Source organism: Phocoena sinus, chromosome 14, assembly GCF_008692025.1.
Source record: "Phocoena sinus isolate mPhoSin1 chromosome 14, mPhoSin1.pri, whole genome shotgun sequence".
NCBI lineage: Eukaryota > Metazoa > Chordata > Mammalia > Artiodactyla > Phocoenidae > Phocoena > Phocoena sinus.
The window spans coordinates 170,533-185,080 of NC_045776.1; the positions used below are offsets into that span (position 1 = coordinate 170,533).

The 14,548-nt window shown below is 40.3% G+C and overlaps 1 long non-coding RNA gene across 1 annotated transcript; it reads right to left on the reverse strand.

Annotated features, from left to right (window-relative positions):
• Positions 1–4,197: 4,197 nt before the first annotated feature.
• LOC116764928 lies at positions 4,198–12,321 on the reverse strand. The gene is made up of 4 exons (XR_004353086.1): positions 11,978–12,321; positions 9,813–10,020; positions 5,875–6,874; positions 4,198–5,785 (listed from the first exon to the last, which is right to left on the reverse strand). It is a non-coding gene; the product is annotated as an uncharacterized LOC116764928 (long non-coding RNA).
• Positions 12,322–14,548: the final 2,227 nt, after the last annotated feature.

Genomic DNA, 14,548 nt, shown 5'->3' on the forward strand with positions numbered 1-14,548 from the left:
TATTCCAGGGACATAAGAATGGTTCAACATCCACAAATCAATCAATGAGATGCACCACATTAACAAAAGGAAGGATCAAAATCCCATGATCATCTCAATAAACACAGAAAAAGCATCTGACAAAGTGCAACATGCATTCATGATCTCTCATCAAAGCTGCAGACAGAATATATCTCAACATAATAAAGGCCATTACGACAAACCCACAGCTAACATCACACTCAAAGGTGAAAAGCTAAGAGCATTTCCTCTAAAATCAGGAAGAAGACAAGGATGCCCACTCTCACCCCTGATATTTAACATAGTACTGGAAGCCCTAGCCACAGCAATCTGACCAAAAAACAGAAATAAAAGGTAACCAAATTGGAAGGGAAGAAGTAAAACTGTCAGTATTTTCAGAAGATATGATACTATCCATAGTAAACCCTAAAGTCTCCACCACTAAATGATTTCAGTGAAGTTACAGGTTACAAGATTAATATACAGAAGTCTGTTGCTTTTCTATACATTAATAATGAACTATCAGAAAGAGAAAGCCAAGAAAAATCCCATTTAAAATTGCATCAAAAAGAATAAAATACCTAGGAATAAACTTAACCAAGGAGGTGAAAGACCTATACTCTGAAAACTATAAAACACTGATGAAGAAAACTGAAGATGATACAATGATACAAAGAAATGGAAAGATACCCTGCGCTCTTGGATTGGAACAATTAATATTGTTAAAATGGCCATCCTACTGGGACTTCCCTGGTGGTCCAGTGGTAAAGAATCCGCCTTACAGTGCAGGGGACACGGGTTCGATCCCTGGTCAGGAAACTACGATGCCACATGCTGCAGGGCAACTAAGCCCACGCACCACAACTACTGAGCTCGTGTGCCTCTACTAGAAAGCCTGTGTGCTGCAAACTACAGAGCCCACACGCTCTGGAGCCTGCACGCCACAACTAGAGAAGAGAAAACCCACACGCCACAACTAGAGAGAAGCCCACGCACCGCAACGAAGAGCTCACATGCCTCAACGAAGATCCCGCATGCTGCGACTAAGACACAACGCAGCCAAAAATAAATAAAATAAAATTTTTAAAAGTTTTTAAAAAGAGCTGAAACAGCTATAAAAATAAATAAATGGCCATACTACCCAAAGCAATCTACAGATTTAATGCAATCCCTATCAAAATACCCATGACATTTTTCACATAACTACAACAAATAATCCTAAAATTTACACAGAAACACAAAAGACCCCAAATAACAAAAAAATCTTGAGAAAGAAGAACAGAGCTGGCGGTATCATGCTCCCTGGCTTCAGACTATACTACAAAGCTACAGTAATCAAAATAGAATGATAGGGCTTCCCTGGTGGCACAGTGGTTGAGAGTCCGCCTGCCAGTGCAGGGGACACAGGTTCGTGCCCTGGTCCAGGAAGATCCCACATGCTGCGGAGTGGCTGGGCCCGTGAGCCATGGCCGCTGAGCCTGCGCGTCCGGAGCCTGTGCTCCGCAACGGGAGAGGCCGCAACACTGAGAGCCCCGCATACCGCAAAAAAAAAAAAAAAAAAAAAAAAAATAGTATGGTACTGGCACAAAAACAGACACATTGATCAATAGAACAGAATAGAGAGCCCAGAAATAAAACCACTTACTATGGTCAATTAATCTATGACAAAGGAGGCAATAATAAACAATGGAAAAAAGACAGTCTCTTCAATAAGTGGTGCTGGGAAAGTTGGACAGCTACATGTAAAAGAATGAGATTAGAATATTTCCTCATATCATATACAAAAATAAACTCACATGAATTAAAGACCTAAATATAAGACCTGAAACCATACAACTCCTAGAAGAGAATATATGCAGAACATCCTTTGACATAAATCATAACAGTATTTTTTGGACCTGTCTCCTAAGGCAAAAGAAAGCTTTTGCTTTCTTTTAAGAAGCTTTTAAGAAGCTCCTAAAAGCTTTTGCACAGCAAATGAAACCACTGACAAAACAAAAAGACAACCTAGTGAATGGGAGAAAATATTTGTAAATGATATGACTGACAAGAGGTTAGTATCCAAAATATATAAACACACCATACACCTCAATATCAGTAAAAGCAAACATCTCAATCAAAAAATGGGCAGAAGACCTGAATAGGTATTTTTCCAAAGAAGACATACAGATGGTTAACAGGCACATGAAAAAATGCTATCACTAATTATTAGAGAAATGCAAACCAAAACAACAACAGGTGAGATATCACCTCACACCTGTCAGAATGGCTATCATCAAAAAGTCTACAAATAACAAATGTTGGCAAGGATGTGGAGAAAGGGGAACTCGTACTGGTGAGAATTTAAATTGGTGCAGCCACTGTGGAAAATAGTACAGAGCTTCCTCAAAAACCTAAAAATAGAACTATCATATGACCTGGCAATTCCACTCCTGGGTATTATCCAGAAAAAAATCAAAGCACAAATTTGAAAAGATACACGCACCCCAACATTCAGAGCAGCATTATTTACAATTGCCAAGATATGGGAGCAACCTAAGTGTCCGTCAAGAGACAAATGGATAAACGATACACACACGGAATATTACTCAGCCATAAGCAAAAAATGAAACACTGCCATTTGCAGCAATGTGGATGGACCTAGAGAATATTATGTTTAGTGAAATAAATCAGACGGAGAAAGACAAATACTGTATGATGTCATTTATTTGTGGAATCTAAACAATAAAACTAATGAATGTATATATCAAAACAGAAACAGGTTCACAGATATAGAAAACAAACTAGTGGTTACCACTGGGGAGAGGGAAGTGGGGAGGGGCATGTTAGGGGGATGGGATTAAGTTATAGAAACTATTGAATACTATGTGTAAAATAGATAAGCCACAAGGATATATTGTACAGGGAATTATAATCATGATTTTGTAATAATTTTTAATGGAGTATAATCTATAAAAATATGTATTCACTATGCTGTACACCTGAAACTAATGTAATATTGTAAATCTACTACACTTCCAAAAAAAGCAGCAAGAGAAAAACAACTTATTACATACAAGAGACCCCCCATAACACTATCAGCAGTATTTTCAGCAGAAACTTTGCAGGCCAGTAAGGAGTAGCACAATGTACTCAAAGTGCTGAAAGAAAAAACATTTCTAACCAAGGATACTCTACCTGGCAAAGTTATCAATCAGAATTGAAAGAGAGATAAAGCGTTTTCCAGACAAGCAAAAGCTAATGCAGTTCATCAGCACTAAACCGGCCTTACAAGAAATGTTAAAAGGATGACTTTAAGCTCTAATTATTAAGAAGAAAACATATGAAAGTGTAATTCTCACTGATAAAGGTAAAGGTATTGCATTAATCACTTACAAAGCTAATATGAATGTTAAAAGACAAAAGTAGTAAAAGTAACGATAACTACAATAATATTAAGGGATATACAAGGTGAAAGATGTAAAATGTGACCCCAACAAAATAAAATGTTGGGGGGCAATTAAAATGTAGAGCTTTAGAATGTGTTAAAGTTAGGTTGTTATCAACTTAAAGTAGACTGTCATAAATACAGACTGTTAGATGTGAGCCTCAGGGTGACCACAAAACAAAAACCTATAGCAGACACACAAAAGATAATGAGAAAGGACTCTAAGAACAGCACTAAAGGAAGTAATCAAACCACAAGGGAGAGAGCAAGAGAAGAAGAAACAGAGGAACTACAGAACAGCCAGAAACCAGTTAACAAAATGGGAATAAGTACATACCTACCAATAATAACTTTAAATTTAAATGGATTAAATTTTCCAACCAAAAGACAGAGTGGCTGATGGATTAAAAAAACAGACCCATCTATATGCTGTCTCCATTACACACAGACTGAAAGTGAAGGGATGGCAAAAGATGTTCCATGCAAATGGAAACCAAAAGAAAGCTGTGGCTGCTATACTTATATCGGACAAAAGAGAGTTTAAAACAAAGTCTGTAATAAGAGACAAAAAGGGCATTACATAGTGATAAAGGGCTCAATCCACAAGAGGATATAACATTTGTAAATATTTATGCAGCCAACATAGGAGCTCCTCAATATATAAAGAAAATATTGACAGGCCTAGTGTAATTATATACATATAATTTTCATTAATATATATTTACATAAATACACACAATGGAATACTACTCAGCCATAAAAAAGAATAAACTCTTGCCATTTGCAACAACATGGATGGACCTTGAAGGCATCGCGCTAAGTGAAGTAAGTCAGAGAAAGACAAATACAGTGATCTCACTTATGTGTGGGTCGATTGGATTTAATCACCTTTCCCAACTGGTAGCACTGTTAGATGATACACTCCTTGTATTTTTAAGGAACTAAATAAACACACTTTAATTTTAGAAAACTTGTAAAATACAGAAAAACACAAAGAAGGGAGTCACATCTCGTCTCGCACCAGGTGCAGCAAGGGCTTCGCAGCCCATCTCCCCGGACACGTAGAGGTCACAGCTGAGCCTCACAGGAGCCCAGACATGCTGAGCGTTAACTGAAAGCAAGTGAGCATGGCATCTTGGCACCCATGTTCACAGCAGCTTTGTTCACAGTAGGTAAACCATGGAAGTAACCCCAGTGTCCATCAAAGGATGAACAGATAAACAAAAAATGGAAATACATATGACCAAGTATTATTCAGCCTTTAAGAGGAAGGACACTCTGACACACACTACAACATGGATGAAACTGGAGGAATTACGCTGAGTGAGATCAGCCAGTCACAAAAGGACAAATCCTGAATGATTCCATTTAAAGGAGATCGCTAGAGGTGGCAAAATCATACACAGAGACAGAAAGTAGAATGCTGGGTTCCACGGGCTGGGGGAGGGGAAATATGGGAGTTAGTGTTGGAGACAGCGTTTCAATTTGGGAAGATAAAAATGTTCCCTGGATGGATGGTGGTGACGGTTCCACAACAATGTGAATGTATTTAAATGCCACCAAACTGTACACTTAAGAATGGTTAAGATGGTAAATTTTATATTACGTGTATTCTAACAATTTTTTAAATTGGGGGGGAAAGGAAACGAGTACAAATTTCTGGTCGTAAGCAGTCTAGAAATAACGCTTTGGATTCTTAGCTGATTTGTTCATCCAGGCTCCTTCCCTCTCTCTTCAGGTGCCTGTGTACAAACATCCTTTTGCACACACACACTGCCCTGCTGACCTGTGGTGTGATAACCAAGAATATGTGGAGCAATGAACCATTTTGGGGTCCGTGTATGAATGGGCCTTAAAGGTCACATGACACGTTCCCAGATTACATTAATTTCTCGACAATGAATCTAAGGATCACGCTGGTCTTAGTTTGAGGAACAAAAGGAGTAGCTGCTTTAAGCGTGGTTTGGAGCGTTCCAGGCAGAAAGGTGAGGGCAGTGAGGTCTGGGGACAAGGAATAACTTGAATGTGATGCTTCCTAACTGAAAGCAGAATTCAGTACCCAAAGGAAAAGCACGGAATGAACCCCAGACCCTTGCAGCAAAGACAGGACTCGTGTGCCACTCAGACTCTACAGGTTTTAAAGAACAAAGCCTTTTACACTGTCCTTGCACAAGCCCAGCTGGCACAGCGATGAGTGAGATACCATCACCCACCTTGGAAGGGCAGCCAGTGTCAGAAGAAGGTGCTCCAGCCGCCCTGGAGGTGTTCGTCCTCGCCCTTGGGCTGTGCCTCTGCTGAAGGGGTGGAGCTAGCGTCCTAGGGTTTTGGTGGAGCCGGAGACTTTAATTTTCTCTGAACCTGAAATGAGGTAAGGCCGAAGTGTCAGAGCAGGCAGGCTCCAGGGCCACGGAATCACTCACGTCCTCTCAGACAACACTTATCCTGACCTCTTCAAACAGCAGAACGCTTTCTTCAAGTAAGTTCTGGGCTGTCCAGAGCAGAATCCGTCCTTGCTGAAGCCCACGGGAAGGTCTGCTGACGTCAGGGTCGGGGGTGGAGATCCCGCCGTCACGTGCACTGCTGTTAGCAGCTTGCGATTTGCTTGGGCTTTAGGGCTGTCCAGCTTTGAAAGTGTTTCTTTCTCACGCTCCTTAATCTCTGTAGGGTGTTCGGCCCTCCCCAGGTTGAAAAACACTGCTGGAGAATCTGAAAGTCAAATACAAGTTGCGTCAGTTTGCCGCTTCCTTCGATTTGTGGGAATCACATCAGTTTAAAGCAGCAGGCCTGTGGGACTCCTGTTACCAGGACCCCACTTTCAGGTGCTGCTTCAAGTGCTTCCAGGTGTTGCCGGCCTCTTCTCCCTCCCCTCCACCAGTGAGCAACCTCGACTGCACTTGGGTTGATTGAGCAGCTTCCCCGTTTCTCTCTCACTGAGGTCATCTGTTATCCCACGTTAAAACATTATTTTTTAAAGACTTATCTTCATGGAGAGGTAGTGTATGCTAGAAAATAAGTCAGTAACTCCAAGTTAGATCTGGCTCTGCCAACCACTGTATCATATGGCCTAAGAAAAGTCATTTACCTCTCTGGGCCGGTTTGCTCATCAGCAAGAAGCAAAGCCTAACTTATCTCTTCCACAGGATTGTCAGACTCAGGTGAGCAAACTGCAGGTACTAAGCAAATGCAAAATACATACTCTCAGAAACATTTTCTACTGAAACATCAAAAAAAAAAACACACCTATTTCTTATTGGAACTCTCAAAACTTGCCTTTAAAGAAAGCCTCATTTACCATCAAACAACGTATAAGGCACAAGGAGTATGAACCTTTGTTAAGGAAGCAGCTCAGGAAGGCACGTTTCTTAGTCGACAGGGCACAGGTGCTGGATTCGGGCTCAGGTCACACCTGAGGCAAGTCTGCTCCCTCTGGCATCACCACTGAAGTAGCTGGGAATGACGGATGGATGAGTGAGGTACCTCGCGGCTACAAGTGCCCGTCTACAACCACACTGGTCGCCATCTTCAGTGGCTGCGTCGCATACTTAGCATGCCACCATTGCACGTGATCAAGAGGTTTTGAATATATCCTTTAAAATTAATACAAGTCAGAAAGCACCTCAGCCCCTGCTCATTTGTAAAATTCCTGTCAGGTTTTACAAATGGCGATAATGGAAACAAGAAGTGAATCAAATTGAATTAATAGTTACTTCTATTAAGCAACGCTATCAACTTAAAAACATAAGCATTCCATGTAAAAATAGTTTTGCAATTCAAATTACCAAGTTAATAACCAACACTATTCTTTGCACAGTCATTAAAAACTTAAAAATACATTTTATTCATAAATCAAATGCACAAATTCAGTTAATCCTAAACTAATGTTTCTTTATTACAGAAAAAAGATTCAGACAGGAGTCTTGAAGACTTCTAAGGACAGTTGATGAGTTTGCAGGTATGTTGGATTATATCTCAGACATTGCTGTGATTTAAACACTAAGATATAGTGATATATTTAAATTACCAAGATATTTGGATTTTTAACTAATCTATCCAAATATTCAGATGCCAACCAAATTTGCAACAGAAAAAAAAGCTATTTGATCTATTTACCATCTTTTCATTTCAGGTTATGATTTTGTAACTAGCACCTGGCAAGGAATCAATGTTAGGATTTAAATCTCTAGGGCAGTTCATGCTTCAGTCTGTGGCAATTTAATGCCAACTCACAGGTGGGCTCAGGTGAAAATATGAGAACGAATCAGGGGGAAGGGGCTGAAGCAATGTAAACACAGACCCAAGTCACACACGCTTGTACAAACTCCCAGAGCCTCCAGCGACGAGGGACTGAACCACTGAACTCAAAAGTTCCAACATGAAAGGCTGATTTTGACAAATTTTGGAAACCTATAGTACGTTATACAGTAATGAGGACCACATTTATCCAAAATTATGTCATCAGAGTAACTTGTTCTAGCCTCACCCTTTTCTTTTAGATTTTAGGTTTGTAGGGACTCTGCACGTCTTGTACGTGAAAGTGCACCTCCCACTTCCCTAAAGCCCTTGAAGTGAGGCAGACACACTTGATGTGTGTAACATATTCTGACAGCTTCAGATGAACTCAACAGTCAAAGCACTTCACCTTGTTTTACTATGACTCAAGTTGCCCTTTGCATTTTTATTAGCATCTTTCTACTACTGGACATATCATCTCAATCGATATAAACTATGATAGGCAGACAGATATATATAGCACATACCCAGGAAAACCTGGTCCAAAGGTACTTTACTGCTTTAGGAAGAAAAGTCTGCAATATTATCCCGATAGTGAAATACTTATAAAATAATGTTGCTGATAATCTTAGACTATGCACACAAATATTGTCTTAGCAGTGAGAAACCACTACTGGAAGAATATAACATTACCAAATGTAGGTAGCAGCTTAATTTTTTTAATAAATGAATATTAAATTTTAAATCAAAGAAAATTAATCATTCTGGCACTGTCTTCCTTCACATTGCTTATCCTCATGGGCAAAAGGTCCTGACCATGCGGGGTGCATGGAGAAATGTAACGAAAGACAACCTCTTAGACTTTTATGCTAGTCTACATAGTTTGAGTTACAACCAAATGATCTAGATTGAGGTGGACTTTATATCAGAAGGCAAAAGACTCTTATATACTGTGTTCTGAACTCTTTGAATCTGTCTAGTCTTTTTTTTAATTGAAGTATAGTTGATTTACAACACTGTGTTAGTTTTAGGCATACAGCGCAGTGACTAGGCTTTTTTGCAGATTATATTCCATTATAGGTTATTACAAGATATTGGGTGTCTAGTGTTTTTCTTGTAGACACTTTGGCAACCCTGTAGGGCAGGAATGCATTGATGCCAACTAATAATCTATTCTTACACAAGTCATTGCAAGGAAGCAGTTAATTACTAATTAACTGTCCAGGAATTAGCAAAGACCCAGTCTCTATTTCTAGTGCATTGAAAATAAAACATATGATTATACTGAGGCCATTTCTTATGAAACACAGAAGGAATCACCTCTCCCCACCTGCCATTTTGTGAATGGAAAAACAGGCAAAGTACAGCCAGAACTGGCATAGCTTCTCAGATGGCAGAGTAAGGTTAAGTAGTTCACACCCTGAACTTCTTAAGTGTTGAGAAATTAGATTGAGGATATCATTTAATTACACTGCAACCCTCAGACATTATTTGATCCTGGAAACAAGATATGTTTCATTTGGACAACAGTGTACAATTCTGGGAATTCCCCGGCGGTACAGTGGCTTTCACTGCGGAGGGTGCAGGTTCAATCCCTGGTCGGGGAACTAAGATCCCACAAGCTGCGCGGCACAGCCAAAAAGAAAAAAGTGTGCAGTTCTAAACATGTATTTAAAGATTCATTTCTAAGTTGGACTCAGATAAGAACCTGTAATCACAGTAATGTCAATCTACTTTGATTACTGAACAGATCTCATAATGAATTTACCAAGATTTTCCATTTTCGTTTTTAAAATTCTGAGTTGATTCCATGTTGTAACAATACATGTACTTTTAGTATCCCAGCTTCACCTTTAGTCATCAAATCATCTAACACAGAATGTTATGTAGAGGCCAAAAAATTGGCAATGCCAACAGCTAGGATATGGTTAGAAAATTCTACATACTGGGTGTTGATATATGTGTATCCTGCTTACTTCTAAATTAGTGGCTTATTGGACCAAGATGGTCACTACCACCACCTGTGAAGAAAAACAAGGTCAGCAGTGAAATATAAGGCAACAAGGAAATAGGGCACCAAGAAATACTGTGGTAACAATGTGAGTTCTGGTGCGAGGCTACTGATCTTCTGATAAGTTATGAGAAGGGCACTCACCTTAGAGCTGAACGTAGTGAAAAGGCCTCTGCTAACATGTCTGGAGTCATGTGACTGGAGTGGGGAGGAGCCACTGGCCCGGCTAAACTTTAGGCTTCCCCAGTGAGCTTCAGAAATTCCTGCATCAGCTGCCCTCCTTCTTTTGTGTAAGTTGTCTTATTGATGTACGTAGCCACTCCAGTTAGTTATTTGAAAGCACATATAAAATCTAGACAAAATTAAATTTTAAAAATAACCAAAAATTAACCTTCCCTGCAAAATGCATAATTTCTTTAAAATGATCTCATGACTTTCCCAGTGTTAAGAATTCTTAAGACATCTTCCACAAGACAACAGCAAACTGAGGATGAATCTCCTGTCCTTTTCAGGACCAAAGGTGCTTTCCTTGTAATGAGAAGACCTTAAATCTAAGTCTGCATGGAGACTCCTTTTAGAATCTGTGAGATGTAGTCTAAGTTTGATATCATATTAACTTGTGTGTGTGTATGTGTGTCAGTATCACTATTTCATAGTCAGTGTAGGATTTTCTGGGTCTTCAGTCTAACAATTCTGAAAGCTGCTCCACAGAGGATTGGGGAGGCAGAATGAGTCAACTTATCTATAAACTCTAGCAAAACTGTTGTTTTTACGGATTTTACAACTCAACTAACGCTCAAGATAGATCTATATAGAAACATTGTTTTAAGAAAAACTACCGAACCATTATCCGTTGCTATTATCCAATTTTCTCCAGATTATGTTTAGGCAAATGGTAAATTAATATATTAAACTTTCCATATCGTGGACTGTAAACTCTAAGCAACTTATTTCTGAAAAAATATATTCATTTATGACAACTAATTCTGAATTTGCATTTGATAGTATGACCACATGATCTTAGTTTGTTCATAGCAAACATACGTATATAGCTGAAGTTTGATCTATAATTTAAATATTGATAAAATTCTAAATTTTAATTGTTAAAGTTTTCCTTCTGAAAAGGAATTTATGTAATTTTTTGTTTGTTTAAAAGTAAACGGACACTGCTCATAATTTTATGAGTCGGATAAAGAAAAGTGGTTTGGGAAGCACCTCCTTTAACGGGCTGTGAAAAACAAGCGTTAGCTACTGTTTAGCAGCGTTATATACATTTTCCCTCTCAAAACGTGAGCTAGGGGACTTCCCTGGCAGTCCAGTAGTTAAGACTGCCTTCCGATGCAAGGGTTTGAGCCCTGGTCAGGGAGCTGAGATGCCACATGCCTCCTGACCAAAAAAGCAAAACATACTACAGAAGCAATGTTGTAACAAATTCAATAAGGACTTAAAAAAAAAAAAGTGAGCTAGGTCATCTGAGTGAATGGCGTTGGTGTTTGTTTTCCACCTGCCAATATGGTGGCCTTAAGAGATCCTTGTCAGATACAACAGATTTTGATTTGGATTTTAATCTACTTTACAAGGTAACCCTCCTAGATATCTGATTTTTAACTTTTAAATTTTAAAAACTAAGTAGTAATTAGGACAGGTTATCAAAAGCTAGAAAAATTCTAAAGCTGAGATTTAATAACTGCATAACAGAAAAAAACAGATTCCAGAAGTATAAATCAGCAGGTGTGCTACAAGGTGAAGCTTTATGTTAAGGAATGCATGTTTAGATATTTACTCTCAGCACCTATGAAAAAGGAATTGGTTTGAGAACATTAAAATTATAACTATCAGTAAGAGAATGAAATTAAGTTTAAGTTTTTAAGACTAAAGAAAAGTGGGACTTCCCTAGTGGTCCAGTGGCTAAGACTCTGCGCTCCCAATGCAGGGGGGCCGAGTTCAATCCCTGGTCAGGGAACTAGATCCCACATGCTGCAACTGAGTTCGCATGCCGCAACTGAAGATCCTGAATGCCTCTACAAAGATCCCGCATGCCACAACTAAGATCTGGCCCAGCCAAATAGATAAATAAATATTAAAAACTAAAGAAAAGTTTTCTGGCAGTACCTCATAGTTGGATTTTTTATTCCTTAGTTCAGCAGGGACTCTATTTAGTAACATGGGGAGACATTATAAGATATCTACATAGCAAATCTGTGTGTACTTCTTTTATTGTTGCTCTAACCAGGACTTCCCTCCTCTCACTTTTCATTCACAACACATCATGTCATTGAGTTCATTACGTAAAGCATTTGGAACAATACCTGGCACACAGAGGGCACTGTTACTGTTGGTGCTGTAACCATCTAGGATCAGAATGCCCTGTACATCTCGACACCTAAAGGGCTACGTGTGCGTCTAGAGAGAGCAGACAGAGATTTATTACAGACAGTACTGCATCAGTTAAGGGACATGTCACCGTGGGGGGTGAACTGACCTCTGCGTAGGGTGACCAACTTATCCCCACCTGCCTGGATGCTCCCAGTTTGGGTACTGAAAGTTCAGAGAAATCCCTCAGTCCTGAGTAAACTGGTACAGCTGGTCACTCTACCTTGGATCCCATTTCTTCATCTTTAAAATGCAGGTAAAATAAACCCTACATCATAAGAGTATTATGAGGCTTAAATGGGGAAATACGTGAACAGAGGAATGTATCATACCAGCTAAGAGCATGGCGCTCAGCCCTCAGGTATCGCCCTAGCTCTTTTCACCTAACTAGCTCCCTGCCTCGGCCAACTTACTTAAGCTCTCCATGCCTTGGTTTCCTTTTAGGCAAAACGAGATACTACCATTTACCTTGTAGGATGGTTGAGAGTTAAAATGCATGTCAGCTGTGCACAGCTGAGTAAGCACTAAATAGATCCTTATCATTGTCCTTAAAATACTCAGCCCATTTCCTAGCAATAGTAAACTGTGGATAAATGTTTATTATCTACTAGGAAGGTCTGTTTAAAAACAATGTAAAAACTAGGTTAGTGTTTTGGGGCTGTTTTTTCTTTTCTTAATTGGTCGGGGTTGTTGCTTTCTTTAGTGAACTCTTAGAAAGTTGCACATAATCATCATATGTGAAGAGCTGTTGGAAAAGGGTAACAGGAGGTGGGCGACTGCCCTCCCTGGCCACACACCCCTGGGAACTCGGGGGCAGAAGAGCAACCGTCTACTGCAGGCCTGGCCCAGCTGCTGCCCAACTACAGCACAGTGTAGGATTTCAATACTGAATGAAGAACCAGAACCACATGGCTTCTGCAAGGGAGACTGAACCGGCCTGAGCTTGAGGGAGAGGATGATGTGTCCACAACACCAGGGAGGCCAACTGACGAGTCTCATATGAGCAACAGCCCTTTCCTGAGAACCACCCGAACCAGGAATTCCTGGGAGAGCTCCTTGGCCCGGGAATGCCAGTCCAGTGCGGTGGTGCAGAAGCCTAGTTTCTGTGGTTACCTGGTGGTATGTGGATGAGGGTCTTCTGGCCCCTGTGGGCTTTTCAGGACCGGCCTGGCCTCTTCACTGATTGGCTATGTTTTGTTTGATCTCATTGATGAGGGTGAAGGGGGAAGAGTGGGCGGACACCACGTATACCACGTAGTCTTCAAGCTACTGTGGTACCAACACTGCCCTTGTACCCAGCACTGTCCTCGACATGGCCACCTCTGCTGTCTGCCTGCCCTCATGCCAGCCCTGTGGCCCACATCACAGAAACTGAAGGCAGGTACTCCTGCAGCTGTGTTGGACTCCGAGGCCTACTGTCCTCGAGAGCTGTAGGGTCCACATTTGGCCCTTTGTACTTCATTCGCCTGCAGCTTTCTAGAGAAAACATTCATGGGCCTTAGGACAAGGTGAAATCAAAGCCAACTTGCTCCTCAGCTGAGTTGCTTAGGCACAATCCAACAGACTGAGATTTGCTAGCACTTTCATTCTGGAAGCAGCATGCTGAGGGCTGCGTGGGAGAGCAGTGATCAAAAGAAGAATTAAGCAAAGGCGTGGGTGGTGAAGGTGCTTATCCTGTTATTTGGTGGATAAAAAGCTTTCTGGAGCACTCCTGAATTACTGTCGCTCATTTATTAGTCACTGCAACAAATGAAGTGATGTGATTCCTAGTTATTAAAAAATAACATCCAAAACAAGGATGTGTTAACAGAATTCAGAAGCTAAAATAGTATCCTACGTTCTAATTTGTCTTTCACTGAATAGACTTCAAATATGTAATCTGGGGGTGGAGAGGGTAGGAGAAGGGAGGCTTTACTACGTGCAGCAAGGAGAACACGGAGGATCTTTCCCAAGCAGTGTCTCCAAATATGAAATATTTTTAGAGTTCATGCTACATAGATTACAAAATTTTTTAAAGTATACAATTATTCGTAACCGTGGTAATAAAAAGGATTGTCTCCTTTCCTTCTCAATTTCTAATCTTTTAATGGAGTAGTTTAAAAAACCTCCACCACTATTAATCTATAGTTTAGTTTTTCATTTTCAAATTATACATTTAGGGACTTCCCTGGCAGTCCAGTGGTTAGGACTCCACGCTTCCACTGCAGGGGGCACGGGTTTGATCCCTGGTCAGGGAACTAAGATCCCGCATGCCGCACGGCAGAGGCAAAAACAGTAATAAATTTACTCATTTTTTACATTTGCAAGAACTCCCACGTACTTTTTGAAGCTCAGCTTATATCAAATTTTGATCCATAAGCCTAAAACATTATTTAATAACCAGTAACTAGCGTAGTATAAAAAGACTCCACATTGAAAGCTGAAATACAATTAGAAATCGGAATTCCTTCATCACAGTGGTTCTCCTCAAGGGCTGATGCTGTCCCACAGGGACACCTGGCAGGGAC